The 19013-nt window shown below is 41.7% G+C and overlaps 1 long non-coding RNA gene across 1 annotated transcript; it reads left to right on the top strand.

Moving 5' to 3' along the window:
* Nucleotides 1-6665: 6665 nt before the first annotated feature.
* LOC107316809 lies at nt 6666-16353 on the top strand. The gene is made up of 3 exons (XR_004305903.1): nt 6666-7466; nt 8272-8378; nt 15401-16353. It is a non-coding gene; the product is annotated as an uncharacterized LOC107316809 (long non-coding RNA).
* The last annotated feature ends 2660 nt before the right edge of the window (nt 16354-19013 follow it).

Here is a 19013-nt window from a genome sequence, read left to right as displayed (position 1 = left end):
CCTAAAAATTTATGGTGATTATTTTCTCAAATGAAAGCAGTTATATTCATTAGCAGAACACGGTAATTGTCAGCTCAGCACTATTGTTGCAGCAATGACAATATCTGGGGATAGTTGCTGCTTTTTAAAGGGTTGTAGAATTTGTACATAGGATGTATGAAGATGCAGCCACACGTTCACTGCAAGCTGTGGATGAAGGATGTGAACATTCCAAGAAGCCCAAAGGCTCCTGAAGGCTTTTCATAGCTGATCTGCTCTTAAAGATGAAGAACTACATTTCCCAAGAGGCATGAAGAATTTCCTAAGGTAGTGAAAGCATTTAAAAAACAATCCAACTTCCTGCTAACGAATAAGAAACTCATCAAAAAGGGGCTTGGAAAAAGGAGATTCTAGCTCTGAATTCTTTCTGTTTGATCACAGGCTTTGGACAAGATGCTTAAGCTTCCCACGGTGCTTCCCATTTGGATGACAACACCAAAGGAGTGATCATCTCCTTGCCGCAGTGAAGGTATGTGAATAGGTAGGTAGGTGCAGAGCTGATTTCCACCACCTAACTTTTATCTGGTGAGATGCAAGGCAGCTCTGGTTCATAACAGAATTAGCGTACGACTCTGAGTTAATATATCCGACTCACAGGATTCTCTGCAGAATGATATCAGACTTGGGACCAAAGACAGTTCGTGTTCAGCCAGATCATAACACAAGTCTATCAGCCCCAGCCACGTGGGATTCATCTGAGCAAATAAACTGGTTGTCTAGTCTTGCTTGGGCACCGCAGGGAAATTGGCACATTCAAGGCATGATTCATCTTGCCCCGAAGAAGGTATCTAAAATAGGTCAAATGAGTACGCTGTAAAAGTGCCTGCTCCTCTTCACAGAGAATCAGAGGCTCAGTAAGATGCAGATGTCTCTGGTGTGAATGTTTTAAATTAAGCAAGACAAATCCTGTCTATGCTGTACTTTTTTTTTTTTTTTTTTTTTTTCTTTTTCTTTTTCTTTTCCTTTCTTTCTTTTTTTTTTTTTTTTTTTTTTTTTTTTAATATATTTATTTTTAAATGCTGTATGTGACGGATAAGCAGGCCTCTGATTGGAAGTACCTGTCCAATTTAAAAGTATGGTGTCCTTAAGGCTCCTGAGGGAATGCATATTTGTGCTGAGATACAGCCTAACCCAAAGCTCTGATGTACCTTTTCCTAACATTCAGTGGTTATAAATTACCATCATTTCTGTGTTTGGTCCCCTCCATCACTTTTGTTTGCTGATTGAATTCAGCACCCAGGGGTGGTGGATGCCCATCCATTCAGATGCTCCAGGTCAGGCTGGGCAGAGCTCTAAACAACCTGATCTACCTGTAGGTGTCCCTGGTCATTACAGGGGAGTTGGACTAGGTGACCTTTGAGGGCCCATCCCAACTCAATTTTACAATTCTGTTGATTCGAAGATTTAACAGATTTAAATCCTTACAGATTTCTCCCATTACTCTGTAATCATTGGGACCAGGCAGCGCACACATTTCCCCCTTCCTCTATGTAACAATGAAAATATGACTTTGCTTTAAGTTCATATTTTCTTCCCTTCTTTTCTTCATTTGATGTCAGTCTGTAAAGCTGGGATCACACCACAGCTAGAAAGAGATCTTCTGAGTAGTTTGGTGCGTCATAAATGTAGATTTCTAATCAATTTGCACTAATAGCTATGGAAAGCAATATAACAAGCCAGGCCTTTTCTGTCTCTTTCTCTTTCTTACATTTGAAAAAATAAATCTGAGCAGCGACATAAGCGAGCCTTGTATAATTACTCTTCCATTTATATTCCTAGACTTGTCAATCTGGCAAGCATCGCAGAGCAGGATTAAAAGCTTTCTCCTTCTCTTTCAATCAGAGATTTCATTTGCTTCCGTGTTGTACAGTAAATATAATCAGTTTGGCAGGAGATGGTTTTGTTTTCAGAAATGTTGGCTTCCTAGTCACGGGAGTTCTTATTAACAACCCCGGATAGAAGTCAGTTGCAATGAGCCCCAGCATGGGGTGCTTCTGCAGCCCAAGGCAGAGTGTATGGGGATGTGGTCCAAATGGGGTGCCTGGAATTTGTCTCCACAGAAGGAAACCCAAAGGTCTCCACTCCCCATTATTTGTGTGGGGATTTAGGGACTGCAGAGGGCCACATTCATCAGTGTTGGCCCACTGGCCACTGGTCAGTGCTGTTCAGCAATGGCCCACTGACAGGAATATGGGAAGTCTGTTGCTTCTTGCTTTGGACTTGATCCCAGTGTGTCAGGAAAGTGAGGTGCTGTGAGATGGTGAGGGCAGGATGGTGAGGGCTGTGCTTGGTGGGGGTTTGGACCAAGTGCCCTCCTGTGAGAACTATTGATGCTTTGGAGTGTCTTATAGGAGAGAAGTAAGGGAATGTTCAATGAACAGTTCTGCTTTGGATGCTTAGATATCTCTGAGCCTACACAGCGGCAGAGCAAGGAGTTTTAATTGTTGTTTTCTGAATGGTTAAGCACCTAAATTCCGCTTGCAGTGTATTTCAGTCTTTGTCTTTTCTTTTTTTTTCACATAGACTTGCAGGATCTGTAACTCAATTTCCAATGCAAAGTACAATAAAAGGGAATTGGAAAGACTTTGGTTGTTCCTTGACGACAGCTGGTATGCAAATGCAGACTTATACTGTCTCTCATTACAGAGGAACCCTCAGTGCATAACTTTCTAACTTCTACATGATCAGACCCACAGACACACCCATACTTCCACGCTTTCACAGACTGTTCTGTTTCCTAATTCAGCCTGTAGGTCAGAAAGATGTCAGGTTCTTTGCACTGTAAGTTATTTGCCAGTCCTTCATTAAACCAAAAAGCCAACCTGCCCTTAAGCCCAACCAAAGTTTTTTCCTTATCTTTCCCAACATGTTTAATTGCTTTGACTGCAAAACTCAACCTAAGCATCCGTGTTCCTGTTTGCTAGTAGATATTCTGTGGTGGGCCACAGATAGCTGTGGAGATGAAGTGCATTGGAAATATGTGGTTGTCAATGGTCGTGCTGACAGCTGGGGTGGCCCCAGTGGAGATCTGGTTCATGGTCATGAATCTGCACAGGGAATCCATCTGCAAAGGGAGAAGCTATTTTATAGCCTGCACATAGACAGTGTGATGGGTTCTCAGGGCTGACACCAGGGCACTGGTGCATCCTACAGGGCATTGAAGAAATTCATAATAAAGAGCAATCCTCCAGCGAAAAGCTCACGGTTAAAGTGGAAAACAGAGAAACTGGATGGGAGAGGATGCCATGCATGGAAAAGCAAACTGGTTTTCAATGCAAGTGAGGTTTTTGGTGTTATGCTGCTGGTATTGGAAGGGGAGAAAACAGTGCTTGAAGTGGGGTCCTCTGGAGAATTCAGTTCCTGAAAAGCAAGCATTAAAGGGCTGAGGGGGGTTGAGCAGGGAGTCAAGGCTGCAGTGACAGAAGCAGGCATCCCATCCCGCATCCCACCCAGCGAGGCGTGCAAGCTGCTGCACAGCCCTGCGACCAGCCAAGAGTGAAAGAAGCCAAGGAGCCAGCCCGGGAGCCAAGCGCAGATCCAGCTGCCACATTTGGGGAAGGAGGAGGAGGGATGGACTCAGAGACTTTGCCATGCTTGGCACGCGAGCCCAACAGCCTGGCCAAGTGCGCCCCTAGAGTGCCCGTAGTTGTAGGCAATGCTTCTGAAACAGATAGATAAAGAGGCTGTATGGGGACCACTTCCCACACAGCAATTAACAGGAAGAGACGACACCGAACGAATATTTCAATTGCACGTACAGGAGGTGCCAATATGTTTTGCTATTCTGCAATTGTGTTCTGCGGGTGCCAGCAGGGCCATTACAGTGAAGGGTCTGTTCAGTTGGCATTTCCACTGGAAACCTAATTTTTGAAAGGGGTTATAATTCGGCCATTTTTAATTAACGAGGGGATTAAACTTGGCACATGGGTACTCAAGGGCTGTTTGTTGCTGTTTTAATTTATTTTTTTAATCCAATCTGTTAGGCTCATCTCAAATAACATTCTTTGTTTCCTCTTAGTGGGGTTGACATCAAATATCTTTATTCATATATGTGTGCCTCTATCTATATGTAAAGGAAATAAGATTTACCAAAGTGAAGAATTACACTGGGGCAGGTGGGCAGGTTGCTGGAAGATCTCATATCCCAAGGCTGCTGTAATTCACATAGTATGCCCTCAAACAGCGTTTGCATAAGAAGTTGCCATTTTTTTTAATTTTTTTTTTTGGCTGAATCTCAGACCCGACCGAATCGTGTTCTCTTGGAACACACAGATTTATTTTTTATTTCAGACTTTGGTGTTAATCTTGTACACAGTATTTTGATAAATAAAAATTCATAGCTCATAGCTTCAGAAAGAACCAGGCAGCTTGTTTATGACTCATTATTGCAATATGTAAAACCTTGACAACTCTATGACATTGTAGTTACATGCCATTGGCTGGATCATTCTCAACCCAAAGGAGTGCCAGAAGTCAGGGTTCTCAGTATTCCTTATACAGTCTTCCCTTAGACAAGCTTCTGATTTTTTGCCTCTACACCATGTTTTAAAAGGACATTTATGATATGTAACAGATACTGGCACCCACTTGCAGAAGCTGGTTGATCAATCTTTGCATCAGAAGCATTTTTGGGGTTCACCAAAAGTCAAAAATTGGATCAGGAAGTCAGCAGCTTTGTCTCAGCTTTGGCCACAGGCTCTAGGCAGCTCCAGGACTTGCTGAGTTTGTTTGGGAAGCACCGTGAACAATTTTTTGTCTATCTGTTATGTCTGTAAGATTGCTGGACTGTGGCCATCCAAATGAGATCTGTCAGCTGGTTTCCTATCTTTGGGAATAAACAAAATGGAAATCTGTAACATGAAGCAGGTAAGTTACATATACTGGGTTGCTGTTTGACTTCTAGCACTCAAGGTAGGATTCAGCCTGAAGGGATACCTACATTTGGTGTCTTTGTTTAGGCTTAAGCTTTTAATCTCCCATTATTTTCAGTGGAGAGGAAGACAATCTAGAGAAGAGCAGACCAGACATTCAAGACTTTATTTCTTTGACCAAATGCAGGTGTCAATCCAGAAGAGCTCAGGCGCTTAGGATCTGTATCATATCTGCCACACCTGTGCCTAACTTCTGCTTTCAGCGGAGCTGACTTGCTTCATGATCTCCACTGGCTCTGATGGGAGCCTAGGCACCAAATTCATGAAGTCATTTCAATCTGGTGACTCAGAGGTGAGATGCATCCCAGGCATCAAATTACCAACTTCATTTTTTAATGTGTGGCTCTTGGAGGATGCTTTGATTATATCCACATTGAAAGCTTTTTAGGTACGACATATGTTTTACGTATGTGTCTAGTGATGTTTGTAGTCCTGCTGCAGCCCTTCAACCAGCACACTTCCAGACTCAGCTTTTGGCCAACCATTGGGCTGCAATACAGGGCAAAATGCACAGGGGTAGGTGGATAAATCTATGTGTTTTTCTCAAGTTCTTGCACCTTCCTTGGCCATGCTGCAGGGAGCACGGTGGGCTCATTTTACCTGGTAGCCTCCAAACTGAGGAAAGAGTGCTTTGTGTGTGCATGTGACAGTGAGCACAGAGTTACCATGATGATTATGATTACTTTTGGCAATACAAGCACCCTCTGGACCCGTTTCATTTCATTCAGAGGTGACATAACACCCAGAAGTTCAAAACACTGTTCAATAAATGGTATTAGTTGTCTTATATTCTCTGGATGGAAAAATGCCATGGTAGTTTTGGGTCCTTTCTCTGGGTAGCAGCTGAGTGGGAGATGAAGGGTAAGAGCACATTGTTCCTCTTCTGGCAGGGGAGGGCTATCCCTTACTTTGGGATTTAGGAAGGATATTTTTGCAGGGAGCATGGCAATTTGCATGGGCTGAGGGTTGTTTTTCTCCTACAAATTGCTTTGTCCTGGAGCAGTGAGGACACTGTTTGAAGGGGTACAGCAATTACTGTTCCCTGCGTGATGGGTTTGTCATTTGTGGTAGTGCAGCTCCCGGGGTATGCACGTTTGTCAGTTGAAATTTTTGTGCAATTTCCTTGACAGGAGCAGTGAGCGACACACGTTCCCTGGGGAGTTTTTCCACTTTTTTACTATTCTTTAGGCTTCAGTGACATTTCCCAAGTCTAGTTGTTGGAGCCTCAGGTTCAAGTATCTACATTGCCCTAGACCACATCCCGGCAGGGATAATTTGGCCCTTCGACCTTCAGCAGTGAATACATTGGCTTCTGCAGCTCATGGCAAGCATCATGTGGGGCTAAGTTCCTTGTGTAAAACTTCATAACCCATAGTGGAAACTCCAGTCATTTGTGCTCAGTGCCAGCATTCTTTCTCACCCCTGTAAATCTCAACAATAGCTTAAAAATGAAGATTAAAATGAAAATCAAAACTAATTTTCCTTTCAGGTAGAGATAAATATAGGCCTAAATGTTTTAAGCCTCACTGATACAAAAAATAGATGCCTACAACTCCAGGAATGGTGGTTATTAATGAAAACCTTTACTGTAATTTTCTTGGTAAAGTCATGGCAGTTGACAGCATTGAGCAGCAAATGCAAACTACATTAAAACAGTTGATTTTCTGATTGTATTAACATTGTTTACAGTTCCGTGGCCTGAATAATGACATGTAATTGCAAAATCTCTGTTCAACTGTGAAAATGTAGATGGGGTAACTCTCTGATGGACCCATACAAAGAGTGAGGGTGACTCCTGCTAAGCGGGGTCTCAATGGACAGACTATGAAGTTTTCTTCATTTCTATTATGGTGAAGAAAAGAGAAAGACCCTTTTTTTCAGCCTGTAGGTGCATCAGCACAGTGTTTGATTTTTTAGTTGCCCCTGGTCCACCTGTACTTTGTGCATGAATTTAAGTTAATTCCTGGACTTTCAGCCAGCTCATCCTCCCCAGCGTGCAGCCCTAAAGGTGTCTCCAAGAGTTCCTTCTCAAGTCTTCTCTTGACTCCACAAAACCTGGCCCTCTCCACCCTATTCATTTCTTTCTTTCCAGCCAACCTTCATGCTTTCATACCCCTACGCTCCATCTCAAACTGGGATGGGGTTACTTAAAGCCCTTGTGTTTCTTGCCAAAGAAAGAGGAACTGATATCGCTGACCTGAGATCTGTCACTGACTATGGACAGCACTCGATGGGTCATTTTGTAGTCTAAGGTGTAGCTTCTGTGGCTGGGAACCATGCTGCTAATTGCTTTTATTTATTGATTTATTTTTAAGTGCCCTGACTGAGATCTAGTGAGAAGCACTGTGTACAAATGATGTGAAATCTGTTCTGCTGCCTTCCTTTGCAGGGATGACATAGGAGCAAGGCAGTAAAGAGGCAGCATTGAAATCTTGTTGGTTCCTCTTCCATCTTGACTCCTATTGCTCATGGTGCTGAACTGGGCTGATTTAGCAGGTCTGTAAGGGTATGGAATCAGGGTGAAAATTATGGCTTATATGCCAGCCACTATATAAAAAGGGAGACCTATCTTATCTCTGTATTATTATTGTTGTTATTATTGTTGCTATCATTATCATTATAATTTGACCAAAAGCCAACTGATGTCCTCTCATTATGTTAATAAAAACAACTCTTTCCATGTGCACAGCAATCTGCAACCCAGAGAAGATAATGAATTTTTGATAAAGATATGCTGATAAAGTTGTTAATTAGTTACTCATCTTTAAAAATACAGCTGCAGGCATCTGTAGAGATCTCTTTGTTGGAGCAGTAGGCTGAAATGCGTAGATGCCAATTTCCTCTGCAGGGATCTCAGAGTATCCTGATTTTTCCCTGGAGCAGGGCTCATTTTTTTAGTTCTGTTTTACAAATCTATTATGTCAAAATATGATCAGTTGTATGTGCACAAGATGCAGGCCTCCACCAACATCGTTTAAATACGATATTTGTTGCACCAAGTGACATAGCCCAGAGAGATCACAGGCATGGGCTGATGGTTGGATTAGATGATTTTATTGCTTGTAATGAGTTGGATATTAGATGATTTTATGATTTTATTGATTTTAATGATTCTATTATTCTATGTTACATGAGTGTGTCTGTGACTGTTTACACATATATATAAGCAATTATATCCACAGATGTATGTGTATATATGCACTACGTATACACAGATTTATATACTATAATAGAACAATGCTGCATTACTTTTTGAAATTAAATGTTACTTTTAAAAATAGTTATCTCTAATTTGTTCTAGAACTCAGCGTGTGAATGGAGAACTGATCTTTCACTCTCACTTCACTTAAAATCCATTATTAATGGTCTATGGAATATATGGAGTCATCATTCATGGAGGTGTTTAAGGTAAGAATAGATATGGCACAGAGGGACATGGTTAGTGGGCGTAGTGGGGATGGGTTGATGGTTGGACTGGATGGTCTCAGTGGTCTTTTCCAACTTTACTGATTTTGTAATCCTATGATTCTGCCTGAACTCTCAGTAAAATTTACTTCCAATAGCTGTCATTTGCCATTTTAAAAGGTTGCATAATCATGTCATTAGTTCGTATACAAAATATTTCCTCTAAATTTGTCTACGGCTGTGATACGTCTCTCAATAGTTTCATTGGCTTGACACCAACAAGCTGCAAAAAGAACAGGTGGCAAGTTTATAAAAAATAGACTTCCCTTTCAACTATTTCACCCAGCTGAATGACAAAAGCAATAACTCAAAATGACATTCTTCCAAGGTCTGTCCCTACCAACAACAAACTATCTTCCTTCACCACAACAGTTCACTCTTTTCTTAGATAGTTAGAGATCACGCAGAAATTTCTCATCAACCCAACAGTATTACATCAGCCTGAGGTCTTTTCATTTCACAACAGAAAACTAGAAAGTTTCATTCAGAAAATCTCAGAAAAGGAAACACTAAATTATTGCAAGTTTTGGGACATGTTTTCCTCTTTCTTTTAAAATTTTCCCTTCTGATTCCAACCCATTTGTTGAATTCAACTCAAATCTGAATCGTGCCATTGCTTTGCCTGTTGCTGCACTTTCTGGGAACAACTTGTCCCTCTTAAGCTCACGGGCTGACAGAAGGAACAGTGGGTGGGGAACTGCAGGAAGGCATTTAGGGCCGGGGGTGTCATTTTCATGCGGCCAGCATGAGTTCAGCAAAGGTTGGCTGTGACCTGGAGCAGTTGCCAGCTCATCTGTCATTGATGTACAAAATGTTGGTGGTGACATTTTTCATCTGTCAGGAAACGTGCTATCCCAAATGTCACAGGTCATTTTTTTGCATTTATTTTTTTTTGCTAGCTGTTGCTTGTTTGCAGTTGCAATGGCCAAGGACAGCAAAGTTCTTCCCACAGTACTCATCTCTCTTTGATCCAAGATTAGCCCGTATCTGGCCATTGGGTTCTGCTTCTTGTTACCAGGAGGTGAAACAGCACTTTTCCAAAACAAGTGGGGAGGAATAAGCTGTAGAGATACAGATACCGTGTAAGTCCCATGCAGCTCCTATATACACCATTTATTTCAAACTGCCCTGGGTCAGCAGTGTCCACAGGGAGTCTGGTTGCAACAAATAAATGCATTCAGCTTAAACAACCCATCCATACAGAGAGTTGCTCTTTCCCAGAGCCTGAGCCTTCCTGAAGACATGGGAGCTTTGGGAACGTGTTCCTTGTTCAATGACAAGTTCAAATGACATCTCATTAGTGATGTGACAAGTGATGGTGCAGTTTCTACAACGTCACTGTGTAGCATGGGGGCAGATAGATGCTGACGTGCACTGAGTCACAGAAGCACTGGGTTGAATTTGGATGGGCATGTAGATGCAAGACACATCAGGGGTGCTCTATATACCCTTCATGGTCAAGGATGGGCAGATGGGCACTGAAGGCCATCCAGCATCTCTGCAGGCATGGGGAGACTGGAATAAATGGAGGGACAGGCACATTCTGGTTAATTTTCAGTATGTGTACTTATGATTACCCTCTGCAACACACAGAGGTGCAAGGCTGACAGGTGGGTAAGGAAGGACTGCCTCCTTGCAGACCCTGAGTTGGATGTTTGGAGATCCTAGAAATCCTGGCCAAAGGGCTCAAGCTGTGTTCAGTTATGTTAAGAGGGATCTTAGCATATTTAAAACTGATCCAACTGTGTGCACTGTTCACAGATAAGAGTTTTTTTCCCTAGGCCACGGCTCATGCAAGTCCATGGGGTAGATGGATATTGCCTGGGTCACTAAAGGTGATTTTGCACTGTTGTCTTCAGGCAACATGAGCTCTGCCATGCTGGCTGAAAGCTGCCTAGCAAAGGATGCCTTTAATCTGTACCTCATTATAATGGTCATGTGGCTGGTTTGGGGCATGAACAGCATGATAACAAGGCATCCCACAGTGCTGAGGACTCAGTAGAGCTGGCTGTATCTGTGGGCTGAGGGAGAAATGAGTTCTGGCTTCAGATTTGCATAATGGCTTTTACACCTTTAAAGAAAACAGGTTGCATGTGTCAGAAAGTTCACCTGAGCTACCTTTTGGGTGAGATAACGAACACCAAATACACAAAATACAAATCATTTGCTTACTCATTTTCAATCTAAGCCTGAGTTAATTATAAAAAAGAATGAAAGATCAGATGAAACTCTGCCTTCATGTCTGGCAGCATAAGGTAGTCTGGGATGGAGCACAGCTCTGAGCACCCTTCCTGAGAAAAAAAGTATGGAAACACAATGAGATGGTTAGGATTCAATAGAAGAGATGTTGGAGTGGGATTTGGGAAGAGTAGATTAGCCATTGGGCTCCTGAAAACTTGAGAGAAATCAGGCCAGCTTCCACTGGCTCCTTCGCATTTGCCTGAGTCCTCCCTTTGAATTCCAAGTTCTTTGGGACATGGAATATCTCTCCCCATTCATTTGCACACTGCCTTGGAGCTGTTACTGTCATAAGCAACATTTTCTCTGCACTGAAAATGGTTCAAGACTGGAAATATTTTCTGAGATGGATCAACAACTGTTAAACCCAACTGCTATATTTAAATAATCTTGTCAAATAATTAATTTCAGCTTGATCAGAACATTTCACTTTGAACCATTCCCATCTGAAGGAGGTCAGTCCTTCTAAAATTATTTTTTCCTTTTTCTTATTTCACACAAAATTTATGTTCAAGTTAAAGAAATTGCTGGTTAGGGAATTTCAACAACCTTCTGCTACCGTTTCTGTTTTATTTTGAGGCAGGAACTGCTGATCTCTGTGGCTGTGGGTGGCTGGGTGCCAGTTGCACTCACATACTGCAAGTGGCTGAATTTTAGTAGTGAAGAGAGAGATCCCAGTAGCCATTAAAGTCAACGTTCATCAGCAGTTACCTTATTATAGTGGTTTAGAGAGTGCAATTTTCATTTCTTGAAGAAGAAACTGCAGTAATACTGTGTCTCTTCTATCATATGAGAGTATACTGGAGCTTCCATTAATCACTATAAGTTGCTGAAAGAGCATAGGCAGAACAGCACTTGAAAGAGCAAAATACTCTTAACGTTACAAACTTAAACGGGGAAAGCTCAAAATTGCTGTAAAAAATCAACTTCAGAATTGGAAGGTATAATTACTGTACGCTGCTTGTGACTGGGATTTCTTGAATGATAAAGGTTAACAGATAGAGGCTGTCTTGGCTCACTGTATTTACCTCATTTCTCACTCTTGTGAAATCAATGTCATCCAAGACATACAACTATAAAAACATTGAAGGTTGCACTGTGGTCAAAAGTGACCAAATTCAAGCCCAGCCCCTTGTTTAAATTCACATTTTCAGGTCTGGTCATCCATACCTTAAAATGCCAACACAAGTGGAGTCTGAATATCCACAGTGAAGCAGCAGAAAGATTAGTTTTCCCAAATTGCCTGACAACCCTCACTTAGGATTAGTTCTCCTTTGGCTTGTGTCACAGTAGGGATGGATAGTTGGGAAAGATCAGTGACAACATAGATTCGTAGAATGATTTAATCATTAAGGTTGGAAAAGACATCTAAGATCATCTAGTCCAACCATCAGCGTATCCCCACCGTGCCCACTAACTATGTCCCTCAGTGCATTTCTACACGTCTCTTGAACACCTCCATCACCTCCCTGGGCAGCCTGTGCCAATGCCTGAGAAGGAATGTTTCCTAATACCCAACTTGAACCTGCCCTGGCACAACTTAATGCCATTCCCTTTTGTCCTATTACTATAACTTGGGAGCAGAAGACAATCCACCCTTCACCACAGCCTCCTCTCAGGGAGATGTAGAGTATGATGAGGTGCCCACTGTGCCTCCTCTTCTCCGGACTGAACAATCCCAGTTCCCTCAGTCACTCCTCGTAAGATTTGTGTTCCAGCACCCTCACAACTCCATTGCCCTCCTCTGGACACACTACAGGGCCGTGATGTCTTCTGTGCAGTGAGGGGCCCAAAAGTGGACACAGCACCAGAGCTGAGAACAGGGGGACAATCACCTCTCTGTTTCTGATGGCTATGCTATTTCTGATATAAGCCAGGATGGGAACCAGTAGTATAGAAACTATATCCTTTATAACTCAAATAAATAGATCCTTTATGCTGAAGTGTCCCTGGAGGATGGGAGAGGGGGAGGATGTGTCATGCCTGTTATTTTTGGCCACTTTAATGAATTTTGTATTGCAAGGCATTTTCAGGTTGTCCAAAGAATACAGGATTCTGTAGGCACTATGGGAGGTCCTAAGAGGTCTGTTTCTCAGAGATGAGAAAGGACAGTATCTGAAGACTCGGTGTCTCCCTTCATGGCCGTGTGGCCAAAATTCATGACACAATATCTTCAAACTCCCAGTGGGTGTCAGTGTGCCTTTTTTTTTTTCCTTCTTTTTAATTGCTTACCCCTTACTTATCAGCCAATCCTCACTTAAGTGGGTTTGTCAGTCTGAAGAATCTGCTAACGATGTTTGTGCAAAAAAAAAACTTGGGATTCAGCTCCTGCAGCGCTGCTGAGTGCCAGGCACCAAGCACCAAGTACAAGGTTTGTGCTGTGTCATCGGCTTCCTCTGTCACTAGGTATTATTGTTTCTCCATGGCTGGATGCTTCTATCTTTTAAAGCAGAACAATCAGGAATAAAGAATGCCAAATGAGAAATGAACTATGAAGGACAAATATTTCCATTTCTGCACAAATAACCTGTCCTTGTTAGCCTGGGGTGATGGTCTCTGTGCAAAAAGAAAAGGGAAAAAAAAAGCTTTATCCAAGTACCTGGATGAACAAAACACAGACTGCATGTTTGCTTGTAAAAAATAATCAGTTCCTGGCCTACAGGCCCAGAAATGATCATTGTCTTATCTGCTTTAGCATCCTCTGTAGGAAACCCATTGTTTCCACCCTATTTCCTGTTTGAGGTTTTGTCAGGCTTCAGCTCCCCATCTGGTTCAACCATGCACACAAATTCCTACAACTCACGATGACATTTCTCTTAATAAAGATTATTCTGGCAGGTCAGAAAAGCTGTGTCTGTGCCAGGGCTTAAGCCCAGGAGCCACTTTGGTATTGTCTTGGAAAGATGGGAGCCTTTTCAACCCAGGTTAGTCACAACTGATCACTGAAGAAATGCAATGTCTTTGTCTCTGTACTTTGGAGTGCCTGATGACAGTTCAGTGCAGGAGATGAAAAGATCTGTCTGTAGCTCTGATTAATTAAGAATTTACTGCTGCATCTTAAGCACTAAGTGCCGAGGACAGTGAACATAATATGTAGTTACTTTCTGACATTGATTTGCCTTGTCATCTATGAATAGCCAGAAATCAGCTTAAAAAAATAATAAAATGGAACAATGTTGACAATAATTAAATAACAAGCAGAAGCCAGTTGTGATGTGATTCTGCTTCTGCTGAACTGAGACTGGTCACTTATGGTTCGTAAATGCAAGTGCTGCTGATTCTGGGAAAGCTTTGTAAAGAGACCTATTGCTTTTCCTTCTGTCACTAAAAGAATAATATGGACACATTTGGGAAAACCGGGCTAAAGCATGATTCTACCTCACTCCCAGGCACAGGAGGATGCTTCTGAACACTGCACTCCAGGCTCTTGTTTGTACAAGGCTATTGGTTGGAAACAGAATTAACTAATTTCTGGTTTCTGTTTATTAGCCAAGTGTGTGAAACCATTTTTCATCTATTTATTCAGTCTGCCTTAATTGAATGTCCATATTTACGACCCTCAGGTTACGTCTTACTTTAGTGGGTTTTAGCTCTTCAAAGAATGAAGTATGAGTAAAACACACTTCTACTCTAAAAATGGTGGACATAAAAATGGTGTGTTCGTACCTTTGTAAGCCTGGATACTTGGCGTGTGTCAAGTTATGTTTTCTGGCTGAGGAAAAACATGGAATTTTTACTACTCTTAGTCTGCTCTACTAACAGAACTCAGTCCTTTTCTATCTTCTGCATTATCCAAAAGAATTGATCGTTAATTTCTAATCGTAGGACACGCAGTATAACCCCACCACCATCAGACTGCGCTCTTGCTTATTGATGTGTCACCTCCAGGAGACACTTTATTACTCTTGATGGATGAGCCTGGAAGAGCTCATCTTGACTTTCAGATCTTAAGCTGCATTTACAGCCCTGGCAGATGAGAATCTGGAGGAAAAACATTTTGCTAGTAAACAGAGAGTATGAACATACAATAAACCACTGAGACACTGTAATCCCACAAACCCATGACACTATTAATAATGGGTCCTTTTGAAAGTGATGCCACACTTCATGCCCCAAAGCCTCTGGAATTATGTTTGGATAAGCTGCAGACATCACATTCCTTGGAGGGCAATAGCTTGTACCTTCTATTTCTCTGATGCTGTTTTTATTTTTACCTGTATCAGAGATGGATCCACTTCCCTTAAGAATCCTCATTAAAGCAGCTTCAATCTTTCCAGCTTTACACTTATTGATTATGGGCAGGACAGATTTTCTGGTAAGTGGAAAATTTTAGGATTTTGCAGTTATTTTTTCTTCTCAGAAAGATGAAAATGGGATTTTTGGAAAATTTCCTGATGACAGAGAGTGTGAGTGTCTTTACACAGCCCATTTCCCATCTGTTCTATCTCTGTATGTGATGGGTTACAGAGACACAACTATGTGCAGAATAAAATAAACCGCAACATCTGTGCTGGTTCCAGATTTGACAATGGCTGAAGTTGGGGTTATTGCTCACATGATCTCATATTCTATTTCATTGTCCCTGGTCTTCATTGCCCACTTTGGGAGTACCTCCTGAAACAATTCTTTATCAGCTGTGTGGGTATTGCTGTGTGTAACTGTAGAAAATGACTCCATGCTTTTGAACAGCCCATGATCAGGTTTGTTTCTATGTTGTTTTCCTCCAGAACTTGTTAAATTAACAATGAAAATGCTTCAGAACCTCAAAAGTACTTTGATACACTCTGCCTCCTTGAACACCTGTCAGTTAACAAAAAGACCTGAGAACTTAAATGTCCAGCATTGCTGGTAAGTAAAGTCTGCAGTACCCAAAACTTATTAGGAGAAGCCCTGCAGGTTCATCCTGGGGTGTTCAGTGTCTTCTCCTGCCCCCTGCACATCCCATGCAGAAGGCTTTTCTTCCGTCACAGATGAAACTGTCCCATCCTTGTGAATGGGGACCTGATGTATCATACTCAAGTTCCTGGCTTTAATGGCCAATGACAAATTTGGAACCTGGCTTGTTACCTTGTGACATATTATCTAACCACCTTTGGGAGCTGCTTACCTGCAATGAGTTTTCTCAAGCTCTGTCTGACCTGAGGAACCAAATCTCAGGCTCAAACATCATGATTTGGACAAAACACAGGATACAGGGCTTCAATCAAGGCTTTTATGGTCCTTCCATGGGAGGAGGCACCTCAGCCCCAGGAGTTCACCCCCACATTTGGTACTGCAATGCCCACATCCCATCTGAAGGTGTTTTCAGTGCTTTGATAGACTGCAGTTGTGAAAACTGGTCGTTCCACTTTTCAAGTGTTAATGGTTATAATGTGAACGGTGTTGCAGCTGGAACTATAATAGACTCATAAGAATTTTTTAGTTTCATTTTTTAACAGATTTGGGGGTTGAGTGGGTACTACATTATGCCATTATTACAGCTTCAGTATTATTGTTTTTCTTTAACTGGCATTGTTTATTATGCATGCATTGAAGCACAAATGTGGAACAAATGAATCTGATATCAAATTAATGCTGCGATCAGGTTTCCCCCCCTTCCCTCTTTAGTTGCCATAACAATCTGTGATCTTGAAGCAACGATAAAATTAGAATTGCATTAAAGGTGTTTACACCGTGTTCACTCTGTCTCCCATTATTATTTTTCATTGTAATAAAGGCATCGAGTGTTTCCTTTGGAAGAGAACACAGTCAGAGCTCTTGCATTGCCACATCCCACACTGATTTTGCAGCCATTCACATTGCTTTGGGGAGAGGGAAGGGAGGAGGGAGAGCTGGAGGTTTTGGAGGAGCGGAGACTCTGTTTATGGGTTTTGAAGATAATTTTTTGTCTTTTACTTCAAGGGTGTATTTTTGAGCACACTACCTTTAGATTTCAAAGCTTCAAAGAAAAGCATCTCTGTTGGCTTAAACGTGATGCAAATTTCCCCTCCTTCTACTGTGGTGGAAAGTACATCTCTTGGCTCTTCCTATTGCTGACACAAAGAAATGTGTGTGAGGAAGAGATTTCATTGGCACATATTTGCCCATGTTTATGGGTATGTATGTGTGTATAAACCTACATAGATGATGTAATCAGCTCCCTCTCCCCGTGACTGCACAGGCATCTGCCCTTGGGGGTGGCATGAGAGGAAAAAAACACATGACAGATGTTAGTCATATTGCCTAGTGCATGACTTGAAAGTGCTCTGGTAGTTCAGCAATGATCTTTATGGAAAAACATTTATGGAACAAAGAGGCCATTATCTCTGTATCTTGACTGTGCTGGGCATCACGGAGACCCTTTATTGCTGCTCCTGTCCAGAATGGCACATTATTCCTTGCTGTGACATCTCTCTGTGCAGCCTTTGTAGATAATCCTTGTGGTAAAGCTCCTTTCAGGAAAATGGGAGTTTTTCATTTTTAAATAGAAAGTGATCACCTTATGCTGAGGCCAGACTGGAATAGAAATGCTGTGAGATTTCCTCCTCCATCCGCTAAGCCTGCTGTTCTTGGATGCAAACCATTCTTTGATCATTATTATTATTATTTTTAATATGTTTTTCCTGTCCTACAAGTATGGAATCTGTCTATTTATGAACATTGTATGTGGTTATTTTCCTGATGAATCTGAATATAAGTCATTCAGCCACAAGCTAATTCTGACTGGCAATGATATATCCCTGAATGCTTTATTTCAGATTCTGTGCAACACAGAGAGAGTTATACTGGGCATAGGGATGTGGGAGGTATGATAAAAGAAAAAAAATATGTCATGAAGGCTGAGTGAGGAATGTAGTTAGCTGTCATAAATCTCTGGAGACAAGATCTTCCCAGAGCTCGGCTCATCCAGTCATCTCCTCACCAACTCCCATCCTAAAGATCAAAGAGCGGGGGATTAAGCAGTGCACATTCTGCAGTGGCATGCTGCTGGGGATTAGGTGGGTAGGAATCACCAAAGTAAAAGATCACAGCATCATAATACAGTTATGGAAGGAACCTCAGGAGGTCCAATCTGCTGCTCGGGGCTGGACCAAATTCAATGCTAGGTCAGGTAGCTCAGGGCCATAGACAGTCAAATTTAGAATGTCTGAGGAAGCTGTGACCAACATGATACTATGGCCAAGAAAGCAACATTTGAGTCTTGCGTAATGCTGACATTGCTGCTGAAGTTTCTCTGCATATGTTGTCACTGTGATTGGTACTAATGACTGGAAAGAGACTAACTCTTTCTAGACCCCTCAAACTAGGGGTTAGAGGGTGCTTAGAAAAAATGAAGAAGAAAAGTTGGATCTGTGGTTGTAAGCCTGCCCATGTATTTACGCTGAGTAACAAAATGAAGGCTCTCTTGTGTTAATATTAAGATGACACTTTCAGTAGCTGTGTCAATGTAGCTCTGTTCCCAAGAAAAGATTGATCAGCTTTGGTCTGGAGATGGAGTTTCCTATTGGTGAGCATATACTATTTTCAAGACCAGAATGTGCATTCTCGCATGGTGGATCCTGCTTCAAGGAGGTAATGGGATGAGTCACTATGCTGTGTAACAGTGCATGGTGGAGACATGGATGGCTATTACAATCTTAAGCTTCTATATTTTAGAATAAATTCTTCCGTTACACTAAGACCATCTGCTCTTATTCAGAAATCAAATGAAAATCTGAGAACTCAATTACTACCTTGTTCTTCAGATGACCCACATCAGATGGTTTGCTTTCATACACTGATGTTGTACTTGTGCTTTCCTTTGGGTGACTTAGTGCTACACACAGCAGCACTGAGGGTACACCAGTGATTTATAACACACTTTCTAGTTGAGGGCATGTATTTATCATGTTACAACAAACTAGTGATTAATAGTTGCCATAGCGATAATGAGAACTTGAAGTCTTTGAGCACTACAGAGTCAAATGCAAGCCTTGGCATATCTTTGCTGTGAAGCAATCATGGTGAGGTCTTAAAAATAGAGGCTGAGGAAGCAGCATCACTTATTAACACTTTAACATCCTATGGGGAAAACATTAAAAAATAATCATATGCTTATTTAGTGATGAAAAAAACCTAACAAACCACCAGTTGGGAAAGACTCATTAGAAGTTTTTCACTGTAAAAAATAGGAATGCTTTCATCAAAATCTACTCCTTATGTTTCCTTTCCAATACAATTTAAAGTTGCTATTTTTTCACTGCTAGTCCTCTCCCTCTTCTTTCTGCTGACATGACTTTGCTCACTGAAATGTTTATATGGACACAATCTCAGTTCTGTGAAGTTCTGCCAATGCATTTTTTTGCAGCCATTTCTTCTTAA

This window comes from Coturnix japonica, chromosome 1 (assembly GCF_001577835.2).
Source record: "Coturnix japonica isolate 7356 chromosome 1, Coturnix japonica 2.1, whole genome shotgun sequence".
In the NCBI taxonomy this organism is placed as follows: Eukaryota; Metazoa; Chordata; class Aves; order Galliformes; family Phasianidae; genus Coturnix; species Coturnix japonica.
The sequence above is the reverse complement of the archived record's forward strand: the minus strand, read 5'-3'. Positions and strand labels throughout refer to the sequence as shown.